The sequence below is a fragment of the Phascolarctos cinereus genome, unplaced genomic scaffold (assembly GCF_003287225.1).
Source record: "Phascolarctos cinereus isolate Bilbo 61053 unplaced genomic scaffold, phaCin_HiC Scaffold_7;HRSCAF=346, whole genome shotgun sequence".
NCBI classification, from domain to species: domain Eukaryota; kingdom Metazoa; phylum Chordata; class Mammalia; order Diprotodontia; family Phascolarctidae; genus Phascolarctos; species Phascolarctos cinereus.
This window is the reverse complement of record NW_027556180.1, coordinates 13,024,094-13,045,623: the sequence shown is the minus strand read 5'-3', so window position 1 is coordinate 13,045,623 and position 21,530 is coordinate 13,024,094. Positions and strand designations below refer to the sequence as shown.

At 39.8% G+C, this 21,530-nt stretch overlaps 1 protein-coding gene across 8 annotated transcripts in view; it reads right to left on the bottom strand.

The window, feature by feature from the left end:
• Positions 1-15,723, bottom strand: part of MBNL1 (muscleblind like splicing regulator 1) — a 248,076-nt gene extending 232,353 nt beyond the window's left edge. For 2 of the 8 annotated variants that reach the window (XM_078147507.1, XM_078147508.1), the window contains exon 1: positions 15,612-15,723. The gene's annotated coding sequence lies outside the window, so the exon portion shown is untranslated. The remainder of the gene's footprint in view (positions 1-15,611) is intronic. The other 6 variants (XM_078147504.1, XM_020988948.2, XM_078147506.1 and 3 more) reach the window with 4 other exon arrangements.
• Between the last annotated feature and the right edge of the window lie 5,807 nt (positions 15,724-21,530).

Genomic DNA, 21,530 nt, shown 5'->3' with positions numbered 1-21,530 from the left:
AAGCCATGGAGCTGAGAAATGAAGAGCTGACTGGCTCAGTGGGCCTCCTTAAATGAAGGTTTAGCTTTGGGGAGTAGCTCTTTGACCTTCCATTCAGACAGGTCCCAGGGATAGAGGGCACTGATTACAGTCCAGGAGTGGGGAACCTGTGGCCTTGAGGCCACACGTGGGCCTCTAGGTCTTCAAGTGTGGCCCTTTGACTGAGTCCAAACTTCACAGAACGAGTCCCCGTAATAAAAGGATTGGTTCTGTGAAACTTGGCCTCAGTCAAAAGGCCGCACCCAAGGATCTAGAAGGCCACAGCATCTTCACCAGTGAAGTAGACTAAGCTCCTTGAGGGCAGCGACTGTCTTCTGCCTTTTTGTCTCCACTGGCTTAGCACACTTCCTGGCACATAGTAGGTGCTTAATAACAGCTTACTGAATGAATGAATGAAGATGTGAATATGAGGTTAATTTGATCCTGTACTATGATGAGGACCCTGTGGGCATGATGAAAAAAGTCCAAAGTAATCTACACACAATGCATGTACACAAATAATTTGGTCCAGACTTTGACATATCAATTCTAGGAATTTCTCATAATTCCTTTAAACCTTATCTAATATCTCTCCTGTGGACCACCCAGCTTCAGTTTCACTGGGTCAACTTGGGAAGCTCCATGAACCAAAAATATCAATGTGAACTGTATTCTAGGAATGGACCGAATTTCTAAGGAAAGAATACTGGAAGTGTCCCTCACACTTAACTGTGAAAGGTTTCAATCACTTAAATGAAAATTTTCTCATATCTGACACTGGTGGGTGGGGCAAAATGGCATTTGTTATGGAATAATTTTGAAATTTTTGTGTAAAGCAGAATATTCCACTAAAGTCTCAAATATGTATATATATGTATATTTATACACATATGCATATATATGTATGTGTATATACATATATATACACATATGCATATATATATATGTATGTGTGTGTATATACACACACACACACACACACACACACACACACATACATATACATAAATAGTTCCCACTGATGTGATGAACTTGGACAATGCTACTGAACAGCTATACATTTTTCTAATATTTTGGGTAATAAAGTGAAGGCTTTTAAGTAACTGACTCCATCTTCATCTGGAACATTTTCTGGGCAGTTGCTATAAAAGTTTATCCCAAGAACATGTATTAACCACCTCATCTCCTACAGGACATACATCCATTCTCCACAACTCAACTGCATAGAAAATATTACATTCCTGGATCCTAAGTTCATGTAACAGATAGAGAATCATCCTCACATCTCATAGGAGTTGATTTACATGGTTATAGTATGTGATTTTGCCCTTTTCAACAAATGAAAGAAAGAAAAGAAAGGGGGGGGGCATGCCATTTTCAATAAGTCTTTTGGAAAACAATATTCATAAGTAATTTTGGGAGCACCTTCCAAAGACATGTTTCTGACTTCTTCAGCACCAGTTCTTATTCTCTGGCTATTCCACTGAGATCGCTTTATCCCAGGATCTTGATGACCTCCTGACCCTTTCTCAGGCACCAACCACTTCCTCAGCCTTGCTGACCTTGGGTCTTGCGCCTCACTCACTTCTTGAAAGTTCAGCTTCTGTGGCGTCATTCCTCTCACCTGGCTCCCTCCTATGACTCTGGCAATCCTTTTTCTGCTCACATCAGACCTCATTTGGAATAGCACATTCAGCTCTGAAGGCTACATTTAGGAAGGACACTGATAAGTAGGAAGCATCCCAAAGACAACCAGGATTCATGCCTTACAGGGGACAGGAGAGAGAAACTAGGGATCCTCTATCACCTGTGGGCTGGCCTTAGAACGATAATAGAATTTCTATGGGAAAATGTGTTTTCGTCACATGACCTATGTGGGGACACAGCCCTTTAGTAAGTTATAAATTCTATGAAGACAGAATCTGCTTTTTTAGACCCAAAGCATCTATTTGCTTCCCTTCCTTTGCCTTTTCCAGAGAACCTCCCCAGGCTTAGCATAAAAAGTGACGGAAAGAAAGTCCTAACGACCCATGAGGAGGCCTTCCCAAAGGGTAATGAGGCTGCTGGAGGGAAAGAGGGGGTATTGAACCATAGGGATCTTGCTCCCCAGTTGCTTAAAGAGTGTTTTCTTATTGTGCTTTATCAGTCAGGGAGCTTGGCATAGAGGGTGCAGGGTGAGATCAGGGAGATCTAGGCTGAAGTTCAAGTACTGATAATTATAAGCTATGTGACTATGGGCTACGCAATTAAAATTCCTAAGCCTCTGTTTCTCCATCTCAAATATGGGACAATAATACCTTTGGACCCAACCTCACAGATGATTATAAGGTTCACATGAGCTTATGTTCCTCAAATGCTTTGCAAATGTTGAGGGTTTTAGCTTATGACGTAATACCACCCGCTATGGCTAATAGCTAACGTGTTCACTCTTTCAAACTCTTCTCCCTTGATCACCTGCCGTGTTTGGGTCTCCTTGGACGCAAGCTCACTCTCTACTCTCTTCTACAGATGTAACTGTTTCTTGATCATGGAATGTCTCCTCTGTGTATCACCTCACCGTGTAGCTGCCAACATGGTGCTGATGGGAAAAGGCCAGCACCTTTATTGTCTCCTAAATTCTGAATAAAGTTCAGATTTCAAGAACCATCATCACAACAATATCAACAGTGAATTTATTGCCACATCTTTACTTTATTCGAATCCTGTAGCATTCTTTAGCACAGCATTCCCACCCTTCATAGTCCATGAAGTGTTTCTTTTATTTCTAGAGAGTAGACGGGCTTTAATCAAAAAGTTCCTGCGGGCAGCATCAAAGAAGTACCTGACCGATTATCTTACTAAGGCTTTGGTTTATGTTTTTCATTTATTTTCCAGTTTTAATGAGAACTCCTGCTTCCAAGCTTTAGGTTAATATTAGAAGATGGAAGTCAAAACTCCATCACAATGACAGAAAAGGAAAATGACAAATATTGGAGGGGTTGTGGAAAAATTGGGACAATGGTGCACTGTTGGTAGAGTTGTGAACTGATGCAACCCTTCTGGAGAGCAATTTGGAACTAGGCCCAAAGGGCTATAAAACCATGCATACCTTTTGACCCAGCAATAACACTACAAGGTCTGCATCCCAAAGAGATCATAAGAAAGAGAAAAAAATTCACACGTACTAAACTATTGATAGCAGCTCTTTTTTGTGGTGGCAAAGAATTGGAGATTGAGAGGATGCTCATCAAATGTCTGAACAAGTTGTGCTATATGATTATGATCAAATATTATTATGCTATAAGAGATCATGAAGAGAATAGCTTCAGAAAAACCTGGGAAGACTTATATAAACTGATGTAAAATGAAGTAGGCAGAACCAAGAGAACATTTTACACAATGGCAGCAGTATCGTTCAGTGATCAACTGTGAAAGACAATTATTCTCCACAATACAATGCTCCAAGATAATTCTAAAGGACTCATGATTAAAAATTCTGTCCACCTCCAGAGAAGGAACTGGTGGAGTTTGAATACAGATCAAAGCATTTATTTTTTACTTTTTTATTTTTTCTCTTTTTTTTTTGGTTTGTTTTCTTTTGCAACATAGCTAATATGTAAATATATTTTGCATGACTTCACATGCATAATCTGTGTCAAATTTTTTGCCTTCTCAAGGGGACGGAGGAAAGGGAGAAAGAGAATTCAGGACTCATAATATTTTAAAAAACAAAGGTTACAAAAATTTTATGTGTAATTGATAAAAAGAAAAAAAATTGAAAAAATGTTTAACTCCATCACGTTTTTCTAATATGCCAATGTTGACGTTATGGTCATAATGAGGCAGCAAGGAGCAATGGAATGAGTGCTAGGGTTGAAGATGTGAAGACCTGGGTTCCAATCCCAAATCTGATACTTAAAACCTGAATGTTTCTTTCTCTTCTTTTCCTTTCTCTTCTTTTCTTTTTTTCTTTTCTTTTCTCTTTTCAGCACAGTGCCTTTGTCATTAATAAATCTACAAGCATTTATTTATTGCCTATGATGGGGAGTGGAGCTGAGTGTCCACTGGTGAGCTTAAGATCCCACCAGTGCACTCCTGGGAGCGGAGACCTCTTCCATTCTTCCCTCTTTATCTCTTTCCTGCTCCTGTACATCCCAACAGAGAATGGGATGAAGAGGACAAGAACCTCAAGTTTTTGCATCCTCCAGCTGACTGTTGGGCAAACTGGCTTTGAGAACTGTCATCTCTTTGGCCCCAGACATTTGGTTTCTTTTTAAGTGTTTGAAACTCTCCAAATCACTAACAATTGAGTGACATGCAAAACAAAAGAACCCTGAGGTTTTACCTTATACCCCGAAAATTTGTAAAAAGTGATTAAAAAACCAGAATAGTTAATGTTTTAGAGGTCTTGGAAGACAGACATGTATTACTGATGGAGCTATAAACTGGTACAATAATTCTGGAAGGCAATCTATAACGATGTAAATAAAGTGATGGAAATATTTATACTCTCTGAACCAGAGAATCCACTGCTAAATATATTCACCAAGGAAGTCAGTGTCAGAAAGGAGGGTTTCACATACACCAAAATATTTACAGTAGCACTTTTGATGGCATCAAAGAAGTGGAAACAGGAGAATGAAGGAATGGTTAAACATGAGTGTAGGGACTATTGCTGACCATGATATGAATATGAAGAGGCCTGAAAGGACTTATATGAACTGATTCAAAAAGAAGTGAGAAGAACCAGGAAAATGATATGCACAATAACTATGATAACAACAATAATTAGGATTGTGTAGTACTTTAAGGTTTATAAAGCACTTTAAAAATATTAACTCATTTTATCCTCACAACAACTTTGGAGGGAGGTGCTGCTATTATCCCCAGTTTACAAATAGACAACACAGTCATTGGCAACAGTAATAACAACAACAACTGAATACTGTGAAGTGACAGAGCACGAGCTTAGCCCCAGTGTTGCAGGGGACACATCCTGTCCCTCCTTTCCTTTGCAAAGCTCAGGGTCTATGACTGCAGAACATTATATAATGTCAGCAGCTTTTCTATGTGTTCATTGATTAGCTGAATTTTTTTTATTTCCTCTTTTTTAAAAAGAGAGCATTTGTTTTAAGAGCAGTTCTCTGGACAGGGGTGAAAGGTATGCAGGTGGAAATCTAGGTAATGGAAAAAATTAAGTATTTTTCAATAAAAACTTATTTTTAAAAAAGCATATAGTTTTTTTATCTCTATATTTCAAACCTACTTACTGGAAAGCATATGGGGAGATTGGGAAAAAAGACAGAACGTGCTAAAATGAAGGAGTTATAAATTATTGAAGCTTGTGAACCATTTTGCCTGAACAAACTGACTGAAGGTTAGGAATCACACATTAACTAAAAATGAGGGTATATGGACTTTAATTGCTGAGAGAGAGAGAGAGAGAGAGAGAGAGAGAGAGAGAGAGAGAGAGAGAGAGAGAGAGAGAGAGAGAAACAGGGAAAGATGAGAATAAAACCCCTATGAACATGAACATACATAAAGTGACCTCAAGCTAATCAGAACTCAGAATACACTGAAATTTTAGGTTATAACATTCTCAAATTACACAAAAGCAACAAAGCCTTCATTTGTGTTCATACTACGATTGCACTATAACATATCAAGTCCATTCTTTGTAATGCTACTTAACTGCCCCTCTTATTCTTTGAAGAAAAACTTTTTCTCCTTTACTTTTTATTAAAAACTATAAAATTTCTAAAAGATAAAAGCGTAAAGGCTACTATCGGCATTAGGTCCTCTCTCCATAATGTTCTGCCTTTCTAAAGAAAGCCAAATTTAAAGGCTTAACCAGGACAAGCCAAGTTTTCCTTGTTGTTCTTTACCTGAAAAAGGTATTTATTCTTACAAAATGCTGGTCTGTTTGACTGACAGATTCCTTAAATAGGTTATTCTCTTCATGTATCATTCTCAGTGGTGCCCGGGAGATGCCAGAATGTGTTTTCCACCAAAGTCCAGTTCATATGGTGGAGCTCAAAGAGATCCCTAGGGATCAGGAAGACACGGGTATTGCAAGACATCATTACTGGTTAACTTTCCCTCCACTCATTCCTTTTCCCTCACTGAGACAAAGTGTTTGGTTTTTTACTTTGAGTATAATGTAATTTCTTTTTTTTTTTCCAAAAAAAAAAAGAATTTGTTAAAATTTTGTCTTCTTTGGCCGTTGGCCATGTCAGGCATCTGGGCCGATTGACACATAGAACAGCTGATGCCATCATGCTGTCTCGCCCACTGTCCTGCTTCTTTTTCCCTACTTATCTTGGCACTTGGCCCAATATTGCTATTCACCCCCATTCAAGGGAGTTCACTCAGAAGAAAAGGAGTTGAAACTTTGGCATACTATCTATCAGGAGGTTGCCAACCCCTGGTCTGTTTCCATAGGCATGTCTAGAGCACGAACTGGGCTTGTCCAGATGAGTCAGCAATCAGCGTACCCCCTGGACACACCAAGATCTACTTCTGGCACTATGTCTGTCTGCCTGCTTACAATGGTGGATTAAACACTTACAAGGTAGTGATCGCTTTTTCAGCCCAAGACCTTTAATGCACTTAGTAAATGTTTAGGGGAAATATGTCAAAGTATAGCAAATATAGGAGACGGAAAGGATTAGCAGTCAATTCAATAAGCATTTATTGGGCACCTGCTGTGTGTGGGGCCCTTGTGCTTAACACTGTGGATACAACAAGAAAAAGGACAAGCGGTTCCTCCCCTCAAGTCCCTGATGGGGAAAGGGAGGGAAGAGGAGGGGAAGGAGTCACAGCATTTACAAAGATGATCTGAGCATGGAGGGAACCTTGACACCTAACAGAACTGAGGAAGGTGGGTGTATAGCGCATGGAAATCTAATGGAAGAGAAAGGTTTTAAGAGGCAGTGCTGAGGATGGAGAGAGAGAGTGCTAGGTATACAGGAAAAGCTGATAGAAAGAGTAAGGACATAGAGAACATATAACAGCAAGTGAGCCACTTCTTAATAGCTTTCACGTTACTCCACAGCACAGTGATACTCCATGGTACCATGGAGTTGGGGGCAGAGGACCTGTATTCAAATTCTGACTCTTCTTCCTTAAAAGCTGCATGACCCGGACCAAGTCAACTTGTTATCCTCTTGACGTCGGTTTCTTGTCTATAAAAATGAGGGTGGTCAGACTGGATGAACCCTAAGATCTCTTGTAGAAGAAAATCTGAGCTCCAGTGATCCTACTAGGCTGGAAGTTGCAATACAACTGTGGGAAAATCCACTTTTGACATTCCCTTGAGCCTGCCCTTGAGACACCAAGACAGAAGCCAAGGAATGCCGTGAATGGATCCGGCGTCAAGCTGCCTCTGACGCTTGTTCAAAGATGCCAGTGTGGTTGTTTGTGTCAAGGGAAGGTTCAGTGAACACCAAACAGACCCTCTAAAAACTGCACACATACACATGTGGCCAAGGCACAAATTTGCTTTGGCCATCTGTCCCCAAATACTTTACTTGTGGGAGGAAAAATACAGAGCATAAGAGAAAGGTATATATGCAAAAAAAAAAACCCCACAGCATTGGCCATTTTAAAATATCCGTGGGAGATATCAATTTCCCCACTGGAGTTTAAGCTAAAATTCCTTTTCAAATCCAGTGGGAGACATTATACTAAGAATGCAAATCTGGCCAGAATGAGATGTAGAATCTCTCAGTTATGAGCCACGCAGGCCAAAAGATCCCTCACAGATGTAGTTTCATGATCTTTTTCTTATTTCTCTATCTGATTCTTACAAAATAAGAGCACTTCCCAAAAATGAAATGATAGTAGACAATAACGATTATGTGTCGCTAAGAGTTGCTTAGAGCAGAACAAATGCTTGGACCTCAGGAAGAGTGACGTCATCCTTAGAAAGGGACACATGGACCCTTGGAAAAGATATTCTTTTCAAACATGGTGTTAACCCACAAGAGGCAGAGTCCAGGATTGAATCCTGATTCTTAACACCAGCTTTGTGGCCACCGACAAACTCCGTGCTTCTCTGTGCCTCAGTTTCTAATATGTAACACAAGAGAGAAGCTACCTACTTTACAGAATTGTTTTGGGGGAAATGTTTCACAGTCCATAGATGGGGCAGGGAAGTGGAAGTGAATCCACGTTTATAGCCCCTTATAATCTGTATTTATAGCACCTTTCAGTATTTATAGAACCTTACTATTATCTCATCTGATCTTCACAAACACCCTGTAAGGTAGGTGCAATTAACATGGCCATTTTAGAATTGAAGACACTGAGGCAAGCAAGCTTCAGTGACTTGCCCAGGGTCACACAGCCAATAAACGTCTGAGGCTGGATTTGAACTCGCTTGCCTGACTCCAAGCCTAACTCTCCATCCCATGGGCCACGGGTTGCTGTATTAAGGTAAATGATTTGTTATTATTTTTCTGTGTCTCCATATGGACATACAACAACATGTGCAGAAAGACCCCATCACAAGGTAAGCTATTTGTTGCTGTTAGAATTGTGTATGTGCCTCCATGGAGACTCACGCTTGCACAGAAAGAGCCTCTCGTGAATTGTGCCATGTTCCTATGGACGTGTTAATATTGTCAGTTGAACTTTGCTCCCATTCACACATTATGGAATATGGAGTATCCTCTTTACAATACCGTTTTCTTTAGGCATCCAGGCTAACACCCTTACGGAATTCTGCCATTATTATAGGTTAACTCTACCTTTGGTACTACTTGAGCACCTTTGGTACCAAGAGAAGCTTGGGTGGATTCTCAACCTGAAAAAGCAGGGCACATGTGGACTTCTTCCTCTGACACTGCAACATTACAGTGGAAATGGGTGATCGTGGCCTCCAAACCCGCCACATCTAAAACCGTCTTTTTCCAGAGAGATAAAGTCACACGGGAAGCGGCAAACCAAGGTCCTCAGACTTCAGGTTTCTATCTACTATATAACACTCTCAGAAAAGTCCTTTTCTATTTTTTATGCTTATATCTTGCACAAAAAGGTCTCCAAAAAAAAATAGAAAATCTCATATATTAGAAAATCATGGCAGAGGTGAGTCTAATTTCTGAAACTAAAAAGTAATCATTCTGGGGCATTTGGGGCATCTTCTAAAGAGAAAGAAGTCAAAGATATTGTTTACAATTAATTCTTGGGAAGCCCCTAAGTCAGAATAAAGTTCCAGGCAATGGTCACATTGTAAATGCCAGGGCCAAGGGACAAGGTCGGAGAGGCTCAGAAATGCAAACTGAGCAGTGTGGATGGAATCAGCGATGGGTGATTCAGATTCCTCTCTAGCCAGAAACCCAAGAGAGCAAACCTCAGCTTTTCCTGGGATCAGCTGCTAAGTATCCTCGGGCTTTTTCTGTTTCTTATTAGTAAAACTAAGGAGCACAGTTCTTCCATCAATTCAAACCAAGGAGAATTCAAGTGCCGACTCTGGGCCAGGCACTAGGCTGGCCTGGGTGTGCCTAGTGCAAAGACAAGAAATGAACAATCCCTGTGAGTTGAGAATATACCTTCTACTGCATATGCACAATTTATCAGTAAATCCAAGCTATATACAAAAGAAACTGAAAGACAGTAGAGTGAGATCAAGAACGGCCCTCCAGGCCAAGTTGTCCAACTCCCTCAAGGACTGACAGATGAGGAAATTGAGATCTAGAGAGGTTAATTAAATACAGAATCAAGTCAACAATCATTGATTAAGAGTTTACTATGGGCCAAACGTTGTGCTAAATGCTAGGACTATAAATACATGGGGAAAAAAAAAGGCAGCTTTTACTTTCGCAGAGCTTACATTCCAATGGAAGAAGATAACCCATAAAATAAAGGGAAATGTGAAAAAGGTGGAGGTGGGGAGAGGGAAGCAAAGCTAGTGTGGGTCCCTCCTCAAAGGGAAGGTTATGGAAGGAACTTGCCAGTGGGAGAAAAGGGCCCCAAGGGGAGAGGGAGAAGGCAGATGAAGTCAGGTAGTGAAGCCCAGAGGAACTCAGAGGCTACTTGTCCAACATTATGTTTTGTTTTGTTTTGTTTTTACAAACAATGAAACTCAGGACCAAGGAGAATAAGTGAACTGCCCTTGGTCACACATACATAAACTCCATAGGTGGATCCAAAAGCTCTGTTCTCAGGTTCCAGGGACAACATCTTTCTATAACAGCTCTCCCTGTTCTCTTTTTGTTGGATATGCTGAAAAACAGGATTTCAAAGAGGCATCTCCCATCTCCCATCATGCCAGTCTAACTCCTGGCAATACGGAGAATACTGTGTATTGTGGGTGGGTCTGGAGGCCAGATTTGGTGAGGGAGCCCCAGGTGAGGAAACCCTTTCTGCCAATGCAGAGCATCAGCGGGTCAGGGCCTGCTCTACACCTGTGTCGGAGAGTTCCCTGAGGCCCCCAGAGAACCTGGGACTTTACCAGGATGCACTACTGGCTGGGCTGAAATGCAGATTTTCCTGACTCCCAGGTCACTTCTCTATCTTCCAGAGCATTCTGGCTATGATATTTTATGGTTGAGCCTTTAAAAAAAAAAAAAGAACCTAAAAATACATCTGCACGCTATGGTTGATATCACCAGCAATCTCATGGCATGTGTGCAACTTCCTGCTTCTTGTGAAACAAAAGGGCTTCCTGGTGGTGTCTTAAGTACAGGCCATCAGTCACACACACACACACACACACACACACACACACACACCCCATGCAGGCTTTCAATATCTTAGGGTAAAGTGAAAATAGAAACTCTGGGCAAGAGTTAAAATCCCAACCTTGAATGGCCCTTTTAGGTAGGGATCTACAAACTCCAAGTGCATGAATACCACCTTCTTACATCAAAAGGCTACAAGTGGAGGAAGATAGAGCCTGGAGCCACTACTGTGCAAGCTAAGATTAAAGCAAACACTCTCCAGGTTATTACTCCAGCCCCTTCATCTCAGCCGACTCGCTGGTAAGCTTCTGAGTGCACAGGGCTCTCCCCACTTGGCTCTCCGCATCTCACCACTTGGTGCAGTCCCTAGCACATGGTATAGGCTTAATAAGGGCCACTAAGTTGATGGATTGATAATTCAAGGCCCAGCTCAAATACCAACTTCAATCAATTCATCAATATATATTTATCAAATGCCTACGAGGTGCCAGAAACCCAGTTACGCAATGAAGATAGTAACACACAAGTGGAATAGCCTCCAGCTAGGTGGCACAGTAGGCATCTAGGTGATGCAGTGGATAGAGTACCGGGCCTGGAGTCAGCTTCCTGAGTTCAAGTCTGGCCTCAGATACTTACTAGCTCTGTGACTCTGGGCAAGTCACTAAACCCTGTTTGCCTCAGTTTCCTCATCTGTAAATTGATCTGGAGAAGGAAATAGCAAAGCACTCCACTATCTTTGCCAAGAAAGTTCCCAATGGAGTCACCAAGAGTCAGACATGACTGAGAAGACTGAAAAACAGCAAATTCTCCTTGTCATCTTTTTGCCCACTTTTGCTGGATTGTCTTCCCCCAACTGGGATGTAAGCTCCACTTCTTATCCTCCCTACTACATTCAGATCCTTAAAGAGATTCTCTCTCTCTGCGATAGTCAAGAAATCGTCATTGAACATCTATTATGTAACAGGAGACAATGAGAGCTAAAAACAGGCTATGCTCTCAAGGAGGCCACATCCCATTGGGGGAGAAAACATGCAAACCACCACTTAAAGATGAGCTGTCAACAGGACGAATTGGTGGTGGTGGTTAAGGGGGACGTGGTGGTGCTCATCCTCCGTGCTCAAAGAGGACCGAAATAACATCCCGGTGTGGAAGTCAAGGCTCAGCATGTCTGACTGTGGCTGCTCAGAGCAGCAGGGGCTCAGAAGGCTCCACCACAGGTTGGGCACAAATAACCCATATTAGGAGGTAATCTCAGAGGGAGAAGATCAGCATCAAGGGGGTCTGGAACAGCCTGCTGTACAAAGTGGGATTTCAGCTGGGACTTGATGGAAGTTGGAGAGGGCAGTGGGCAGAAATGAGCAGGCCAGGACTCCAGGTGCTGAATTCTATAAAAACATAGAATGTTGCTGAGGAGGACCTGAGTTCAAATCTGGCCTTAGACCAAACACTTGACACTCACTAGCAGTGTGACCCTGGGCAAGTCACTTAACCCTAACTGCCTAAAAACAAAAAACAAGAACACAACCCCTAGCTCATAGTCGTGTTAGACTTCTTCCTTAAAATAAATTAACCTGAATGATCTATCTTCCCCAGAATAGATGCTACTAAAGCCAGATAGAAAGATTTTAGGCTAAGATAGTTATTTTATCATTTGAACAAAAGGCATTAACATGATAGTGACACAAAGATATGACACACTAGCGTCTTCTTTAGAATTCTCTACCTTAATAATAAAGTTAACATCAAAGCTTTAATGCCAATTGCTCTGCTATTCAACTTTATTTTGATGGAGGGCATTTTCTATCCAGAGTCTGCTCCCATACTTCGTTTGTACAGATTTTATGGGTTTTCTTTCCTAAGCATCTAAGATGATTGCTTAAGTGTATGTGTATGTATATAATATAAATGTATGTGTGTCTAATACATGATGCAAGATACGTGTGTATGTGTTTGAGAAACAGAGAGAGAAAAGGAGACTACAGAAATGTATGTATATATATATATACACACACATGTTTACACACATATATAGTTATATATACTATGTATAGTAATATTATAGTCATATATATTAATTAGCCATAAAATAAAAATCTAAACTGTCTTGACACAATTCCTCCTCTTTGTTCTAAGTAGAGAAGTAGGAGAAGGATTAAAATACAGGCAAAGAATTTTGCATCCATAGATGAAGTCTTCCATATCTGCTATGGCAGTGATAAATCATCACTTTACAGGGCTTGAAAATCATGCTATTACAATGTTGGCAGGAAATACTCAAATGACAGTTTCACTTTGGATGTTAGTGGTGGGTAACAATGCTTGAGTTAAACTTCACATGTCCAACTCTCACAAGATTCTCCAACTTTTCATTATCTGGGGTTTAAAAGGCTAGTTTTTAATCACTCACATCGCCAAAGGATGAGCTTTCTAAAGTCTCACTTAATTGTAGGTATTATTTTCTGTGGGAAGAGCCCGACATGTTGTCCCCTTGAGAAGTATGCAAAATGACAAACAGGTGTTGCAATTCTTCCTGCCCTTCTCCTCATAAAGACTAAAACGGCCCTTTCAGTTATCCGTCTACCATGGAGTACCCACCAGTACAGTTAGTACTGGAAATTCAAAGTTTTCCATGATAAATTTTCACAAAGACAAAAATCTGTTGGCCATAAACTGAAAGGTTCACAACTAAGAAATCATTATTAAAAATCGATCCTGGAAACAAATAGTATGCACTCTAAATTGCCCTTGACTGTGCTTTACCTTTCTGAACAATACAGTTGCTGATTTGGGGTTGCGGTTGTTTGCGGCCACAGCTTATTTTCTTTTGTGGCAGATTTTCTCCATAGCACAATATTATATAACTATCTACGTGTACCAGTATATACATGTATTCATACAAACATATGTATGGGGATAAATGCTGTACATAGAAGACTATTAAAATGCATAGCAGGTTCTTAAAATATTTGCTTATTAGAATGAAAAACTTGATGATTAAAAAATAATGCTTCATTTTTTAATATACAAAGCAAAATAAAGATTTTAATATAAACAAGTTTAATCAAAATTGGTTCAATGTAATTAGCATTAGTAATTAGTAAATAGTATAAATAAGCATTAATAATTAGTAAATAGTGTAAAAATATTGATATAGCAATCGAGAGCCTTGCACCACCATCAATTTAACTCTGAAATTCTGACTCAGCTTAAGCTATGATATTTTCTCTAAAATTTCCATCTCCATACTTAAAAAAACCTGGATTATCGATTTTCCTCCTACCTAAAGCCAAACAGTAGCAAATTATGCAAACTTACACCACAAAAATAATGAAATCAAGACGCTGGTGGCCTGTCTGATTCTCCATTCTATGTTCTACGGTTAAGCCAGCACAAACCTCAGTTACCATTTGTAAAATTAACCCAAAGAAAAAAGGATGTGTCTCTAACTGAAACCACTGACTGATGGCAGAATGCATACTTTTTGCAAAAATCATAGGTTAAATCTCACCAAAATCATCATGTTAAATATTAATCCTTGGCACACTCTTCATTTGGTCCTGAAACCTTGAAGAGCTCATACCTTGTACCACACTATTGATAAACCTAAGAAGTATGGCTGAATCCAGACTGTCCAAACTTTAGGCTAACAGCCAGGAATTTCATTACCACTCAATGCCACTTTCCTACTGTTACCGGCACTAATAAACTTATTTTTATTAAAGTACAGAAAATTAGAAATATTATTGGCTCCCATTAAAAAAAAACACAGAATGCAATTTTTTTTTCAGAATATACAAATAGCCTTTCTTTTAAAAACAAATATTGTGTTAAATTTAATCTATACCTTACATTAACCAAACTATGCAGAAATTTAAGGTTTCATATACAAGGAACTTTTAAAAAAACATATTGAAGTATTTACATTTGTTAGACTGAATTCACAATAAAAAAGAAAAGTGTAAAATGGAACTGGTTTCTTACTTCAGTTTCCCTCTGATGTGTTCAATCATTATAGGAAAATGAAACATAGATAATAATTTCATGACACTGCTCAAAGAAATTAATTTTGAAAGGGGCAATTTTAGAAAAGTACATCAGTGAAAAAGATGAAGGTCCATTGGCTTGTCACTGAAAACTAATCATTCATTTTTTATTGTCTAATTTGTTGGAGAGCTCTTTCCTACTGGCAGATACAAGGAAGTCAACCCCTCTTGAGCTTGTAATCTAATTAAGAGGCCAGAGGAAGGACCCTAGAGAACTCTGGTGCAATTCTTGCACCATCTTTAATTCTTAAACATCACTGGCTATTGGAAACATACTCACTTCAGAGCAGGAAAGAGGGAATGTTAAAAGATAAGGATTTCACTTATAGTATCACTTCTCTATCCTAAAAAAATCTTCCATGATATTGTGATAATAAGAAAACAGATAAAGCAGAAGCTGAATTTGTTCTGGTGTCTATTTCTATTTATAAAAATAAAGTCAATAATAGATTAGCAGGAAAAATAGCAAACACCCAAGACCCACTGAATGAGGGCATCTGTCTGTTTGGTTGTAAGCATATAAAAACGAGGAGAAAACCAAAATGTTATCTAATAGTAGTGAAGAAACTAGAAAATATTCAAAAAGTCCTTTCCAAACTAAAAACTTTTCTCAGTAATTTGAAAGAATGTGTTTCTGTGATTACCATTAAAATAATGAGAAAGCAAAGTTAGAGTTTGGAATTTGCTATTCTTTAAAAAAACATTTTTCCCCCATAAAGTGAAATGTGAGGTCTAAGAGTATTCAACATATTTCTATGAAAAACAGTGATTACCCCCTCCCCAGGCAATTCCATCGCCTCCGTGTAAGTTGGCCAGTAATGGAATTGTTGTGACATATACCAATTTGTTAGATTAAAAAAAAAATAAAGAAATAAATTTGCCTTCTTACCTGTTTGCCTTTGTTGCACTTTGAGATGCAAAGCTGCCTGGTTTGATAATGTTACCAGTGCCTCAAAGAGATGTGTTCAGTGCAGTACGCTCTCAACTAATTACCACATTCTCTTCCTTCTCCCCTCCCCCCTCCCAGTAAATGATGATGGGCTAACGAAAGAGGAAGTAGTGAAAGACCAGAATAATTATTGCTTTTCAAATCCTATAGAGAACGTGAAATTAACTACACAGCTTAAAATAGTAACCACGGCAACAGGCTGTGGTTTGCATGTATATGATTTTTAAGTCAGTGATTAAAATGCAATATTTGATAAAGAAATACTATTTCCCTTAAGGATATATCTCCCACATGACAGCCACCAAGAAATAGATTCCGTGCCTCCAAATGGAAGGTGATGAGCTCACTTAGAGTGGAATGGACACACTTCTGAATCAACACACTTTAAAATCAACTATGGTTAAGCATTTATGGTATGACCCAAATGTTAATGTGAGAGTGAACATCTGTTTTGAGAGGGTGTTGGGGAGAATGGGGAGGGGAGGAAGGCTTTACTAAACTCCTTTTTTTCCTGGAATCTGGCTAGCGGTTTCTCATCCCCAGGTCTTCTATTTCCTTCCTCCCAAATAGCCGCCTGTTACTCTGAGATAGAGCATTGAGAAACTGCTACTGTTTCTTATCGAGCTATCTTCTCTCCCAGCTCATGGCAAGATCACCAATCAGGTGCAGGTCCTAGAGTTGGGGACTTTTGCTTTTGCTTTCTTCTTCAGCCTCTCCTTAGTTAAGCTCCTGTCACACTATAGAAGAAAAAGAAAACACTGGAAGACAGCAGGAGCAGGGACTGAAATGAAATAAATGATGTCCCAGTGGTCCTGATCTCATCTCTTTTGCCAGTGCTGTGCAACCACAATTACTGTGCCAGGGCAAGCAAAAGAAAACACTCAGATTGCTCCCTCACTACTGAGCTACCCAGAGAGCGGAAGCCACTGAGTGTGCAGGTGTTTGCATGCATGTGTGAAAGCATGCATGTGAATGCATATGAATCTGCATGGGCAGGAGGCTTTTCAGAGGAGCTGAGAAAGAAGATGATCAGTGCCAAAGCTTAGGAGCCACGGACACCTCCACACCCTTTACCTCTCAAAATTTTGTGTTTCTTTCCAACAGAAAGTACCATGTTCTCAGGACATCGATATACCTAGCCCACTGAATTTTCACACTGACTAGAAGGCCCTTCAGCATTCATAGTCCCTTCCTCTTCACGGTCTCCGGCTTACCAATATCCTTCCAAAGACGTGAAGCCCAGAACTAGACACCGTACTCTATATGGAAGCACTATGATTGTCTTACTCACAGAAGTTATTGAGAAGGCTGTATCACACTCATAAATAGTTTGGAGTCCACTAAGAATACAAATCTTTTTGCTCAAATAAATTATTTTTCAACAAGCTCTCCCTGGACCCTCTTGAGTTTTTAAATCTAATTATTTTTAACCCAAGTAAATGTCACCTTATCTATTTCCTCTTTCTGAACAGGTGGCCTGTAGTATGCTCCAATAACAAAATTACTCCAGCTTTTCCTTCCCCTGAGATTCATCCACATGCTCCCTAATGCTCCTTTTTCCTAGAATTCCTTATATTAATATGCCTTTTTAACAAATAATGTTACCCTTCTCTTTTTACTTATTGTGTTACTTCAGTCAAATTCCAGGGCTATTTTAGATGGACTCCAGCAATAAGTTTCAATATGAAGTCATATTTACTAACTTGTATCAGGACCCCTACTTCATCTTGTTGCTTAAACTTTGTGAATTTGTGTTTAAAAATTGGAGGCCAAGAGTTTTACTACTGGCACATTTCTGAGATTTTTTTTTCTATGTAAACATCTGGTTTTCTTAATTGCTTTCTTTTCTTGATGTTTACTGTGCCTTTAATAATATGTTATGGAACTTTGCCAGGAGTCCAATCAAGAACTGTGGCCTAGAGTATTAAGTCATCTTTTTTGGAAAATCAGTGCAACATTTTTCCTTTTCCGGTACTGTGGGCAGTGGGTCACTCTCATCTCCTAGATTTTATTGATCCTACTCTCTTCTCACTCTTGTCCTACCTTTCTGATTCCTGCTTTCCAGTCTCCTCTGTGGATCTCCCTCCAGGTCACTCCTATAAACCAGGAATGTTCCCTAAAGCTGGGTTGGGCACACTTTTCTTGACTCCCAAAACTGACACTTGGTACAGAGTCCTCCACACTTTGGTGTGGGCCTCATCACCACATTCTTGGGCTAGTCTTATGACCTGTTGCTTGGTCTTCATGCCTCCAGCCTCTCTACTCCAATCCATAGTCAATGATTATTGTAGAGTGGGCCTGATCACATCATTTCCTGACTCAATAAACTCCAATAGCCCCTGGTAACTCAAAGAGCAAATATAGAATTCTCTGTTGGGCTTTAAAGCCTTTTACAATGTGTCTGGTCCTGCCATTCCAGTCTTATTACATGAATGCCCTTTTCAGTTAGCACCATTGGCCTTCTTGCGCTTCCTCACACTTCACAAACAATTTGTGAGGAGTAGTAGCTACCCCACTGGGGACCCAACTGGCCAGTTTCCGTTGGCAATGCTGCTCCTTCCCTTCCTCTCTCCCCTACTTCCTTCTTTCTTTCCTTCTCTCATTCCTTCCTTGATTCCTTTCTCTCTTCCTCCCTCCCTCCACCATCTTCTCTTCCTCTCTCCTCTCCCTCTGTCCACATAGGGAATCATACCTGTACTTTCGGGTTCTCTGTCCAAAGGAATAGAAATTTCAATTGCTGAAACCTCACAAGGTATCTTGGGGTTTATAGGCTAGATTTCTTTTTTTAGGACCATTCCTTAAACCCAGATCACTCTGGCTGTCATTGATTGGCCAACAATAGGTGCCAGCCCAATCCTCACTTGGCCATTGTTTGGGCTGCAATGACTCAGTGTGAGTATAAATAGCAGCTGTTTCAGTTTTGGTCAGAAATCATGAGAGTCTTCCCTTCCCAGACTGATTCTTTTTTGACTAGGTAAAAGAGGCCATTCTTTGCCTTGTTTCTTATCTAGCCTTAATTACTGAATAAGTGTTGCCTCAGACAAACTGAGACCTGGAAAAGACCTGAGTTTAAAAAGGCCAGCGTGTCCCACTGCATTACAGGCCATCTCCAGTTGTCCTGATAGATATCTCACCGGTGGACTTAGATGGCTCCAGAGGAGAGAGTGAGGCTGGTGGCTTTGCACAGCCCTGCCTCACTTAAACTCAATTCACTTGCAAGTCATGGCATCACCTCTCTGATGTCATTGGTCCTCTTCAAGTAAGACAAACAACCACAACCACACTCCATCTCACTAATCTGTGTAATTTCACTGAAGGTCGCCGCTGCCGGGAACGTTTTCCCTCCTCATTTCTGCCTCCTCATTGGCTTTCAGCCAAACTGTGCTGAAATCCTACCTTTTGCAGAAAGGTTTTTCCTATTCCCTCCATCCTTTCTTCCAATTGTGGCTAATATCTTCCTCTTTGAAATTACCTTTTATCTACACTGTATATATTTTATACGTAGAAATTTTTTAACATTTGGCTCCCCCAATCCCCTACTTATAATCAACAAAGGAACCAACTTAAAATATGAGCTTCTTGAGGGCAGGGACTAATTTTTTCTTTCTTTCTTTCTTTCTTTCTTTCTTTCTTTCTTTTTTTATTCCAAGAACTTAGTACAATGCCTGATACAGAAGGTGCTTCCTAAAAGTTTGTTGCCTGATTGACCCCTGATTTCCAGTCTTTTAAAGATCACAGGCATTAATTCAGCTGGGACATTCACTAGTTCTCTTAGTACCCAAAGAAATAGGTCATCAGGGATGGACATCTAGGTACTTTCTTACTATCTCCCAAATGACCATGATTCATAAAGTTCCCAATCAAGTGCAGACCAAAGATCATTCAAATTTGCCAAGAATCAGAAGCAGAATCAGGAGGTGAGTAACTCTATTGCTCTCCCTTTTCTGTAACATTATCCCATCTCCCCTGACCTGAGGCCTTTTCTTTTCTCTAATATCACTTTAACCTGCTTTTTCATGATGCATCACTTTTCCTTTCGAGCCTCTGCTCATTCTGAACATTAGTGCTCCTAAGAATCACCTCATGGGACACAGGCATGTGTTTTTACTCATTGGCATTCCACGTATATCCACATGTCTCTGTAGACAATGTGGCCTCTCTCTCTGTCTCATCACAAATTTTTCAGTGTCTTCAGAATTTCATTGGTGAGAGTTTTTCATCTCTCCTATGTTGTTTTTTCCATTTAAGTACCAAGAATTCCTCCAATTGTTTTTCTGATCCCTTTAAAATCAGGAAAGACTCTAACAGAAGTTTCAATGAAATCAGGAATTGTATGCTTTCATGATTCCCTGGATCTACCAACCTAGTAAGCCTGTCTAGAAAGGACCTGAAATGTACTTGACATGAGTATTTTGAAGAAACTGGTATAGCTCCTGGTGACGTCACCATCAATTCCAAATATCTCCTAAGTATCTTTTATAAGATACATTAGAGTGACTCCTAGTCTGTTGTTCTTAAAACTGCCATATCTTCTTCTTCAGGCTTCTGGCTTCCTCTTTCCTTTTGTACTTGATTTCTCAAAAACCACTAACTCTGGGATTACATCTACAAATTATTTCTTTACTCTGCCTTTTTTTTTTTTAAATTTACCCTGCCCTAGAGACTTGGAAGAGGCTTCTAGAGGGGCCAAGCACTGGACCTGGAATAAAGAGGACCTTAGAACAAATCCAGCCTCAGATTCTTAATTAACTGTGTGGCCCTGGGCAAGTCACTTAATCTCTGACTGCCTCAGTTTCCTTCTCTATAAACTAGAAATAATATTAGCACCTATCTCCCAGAGTTGTTGGGAAGACCAAATGAGATATTTGTAAAGCACTTTGAAAGATAAAAAACAATATAAATGATTTTTATTGTTGTTGTTGTCATTGTTATTAAATGCATTAAAATGTGACTGAGCCTTTCCACTGATTGCAACTTTAATTTTCTCCCTAGCATGAATATTCAAGCCTTTGCCCAATTGAAGGCTGCTTTTCTTCCTGGAGAAAATGGAAGTAAAAGACAAGGGGATTCTCTTTTTTTCTGTCATCAGTCAACATTAAAGAATCAGCTCCAACCCTTAGCCCATCATCACCTGGCTCATAGGAAGCAGATGCTTAGGAAATATCTCTTAAATGGCTGACTGCCCCAAGCTAAATGAACATGATCATTACTAAATCTGTCCCAGATGTCTTTTTTAATCTATATTAGCAAAACATCAGCTATAGTCTTCTTCTACCTAGGTAATCTACTAAAAAGTTATTAAAAAGGAATGAGATTGCAGTGGGAATCTCTCTGTCCCTTTGCAGTAGTTCAAGATTTTCACAGACAGAATTCTAGAAGAAATAAGGGTATAAGATAAGCAACAGGAAAGCCAAAGCTAGTAATCAGAAAAGTCTACAGATTAAAGGCAGTTTCTTAGCAGAGACTCTGAGTTTCAAGGGCAGAATAAAAGTTTCATCTACTAGTCACAGTTGCTTGGGTAAGAGGTAAAGGTGCTGTATTATATTCAACAGCTTGTAAACAGCCTTGTAACCATGTGTAATTATGTCACCTATTAACCATCATTCTATTCTGCCTAGGAAAACTAAGAAAGATCTATTTGAATGAACAAAGAAACAAATGAATAAACAACGGAATGAACATAAAGGGATTTAGTAAATGTTTGATATGTGCCAAGCATCATGCTAAGTGCTTGGGATACAAACAGAAAAGCTAGACAATCACTGTGCTCATTATCTACTTTGCGAAGATAACAACAATCTGATCAGCAATTCGCCCTCTTTTCCTCTTTCACTGGTTTGAGGGGATGGGGGTTGTCTT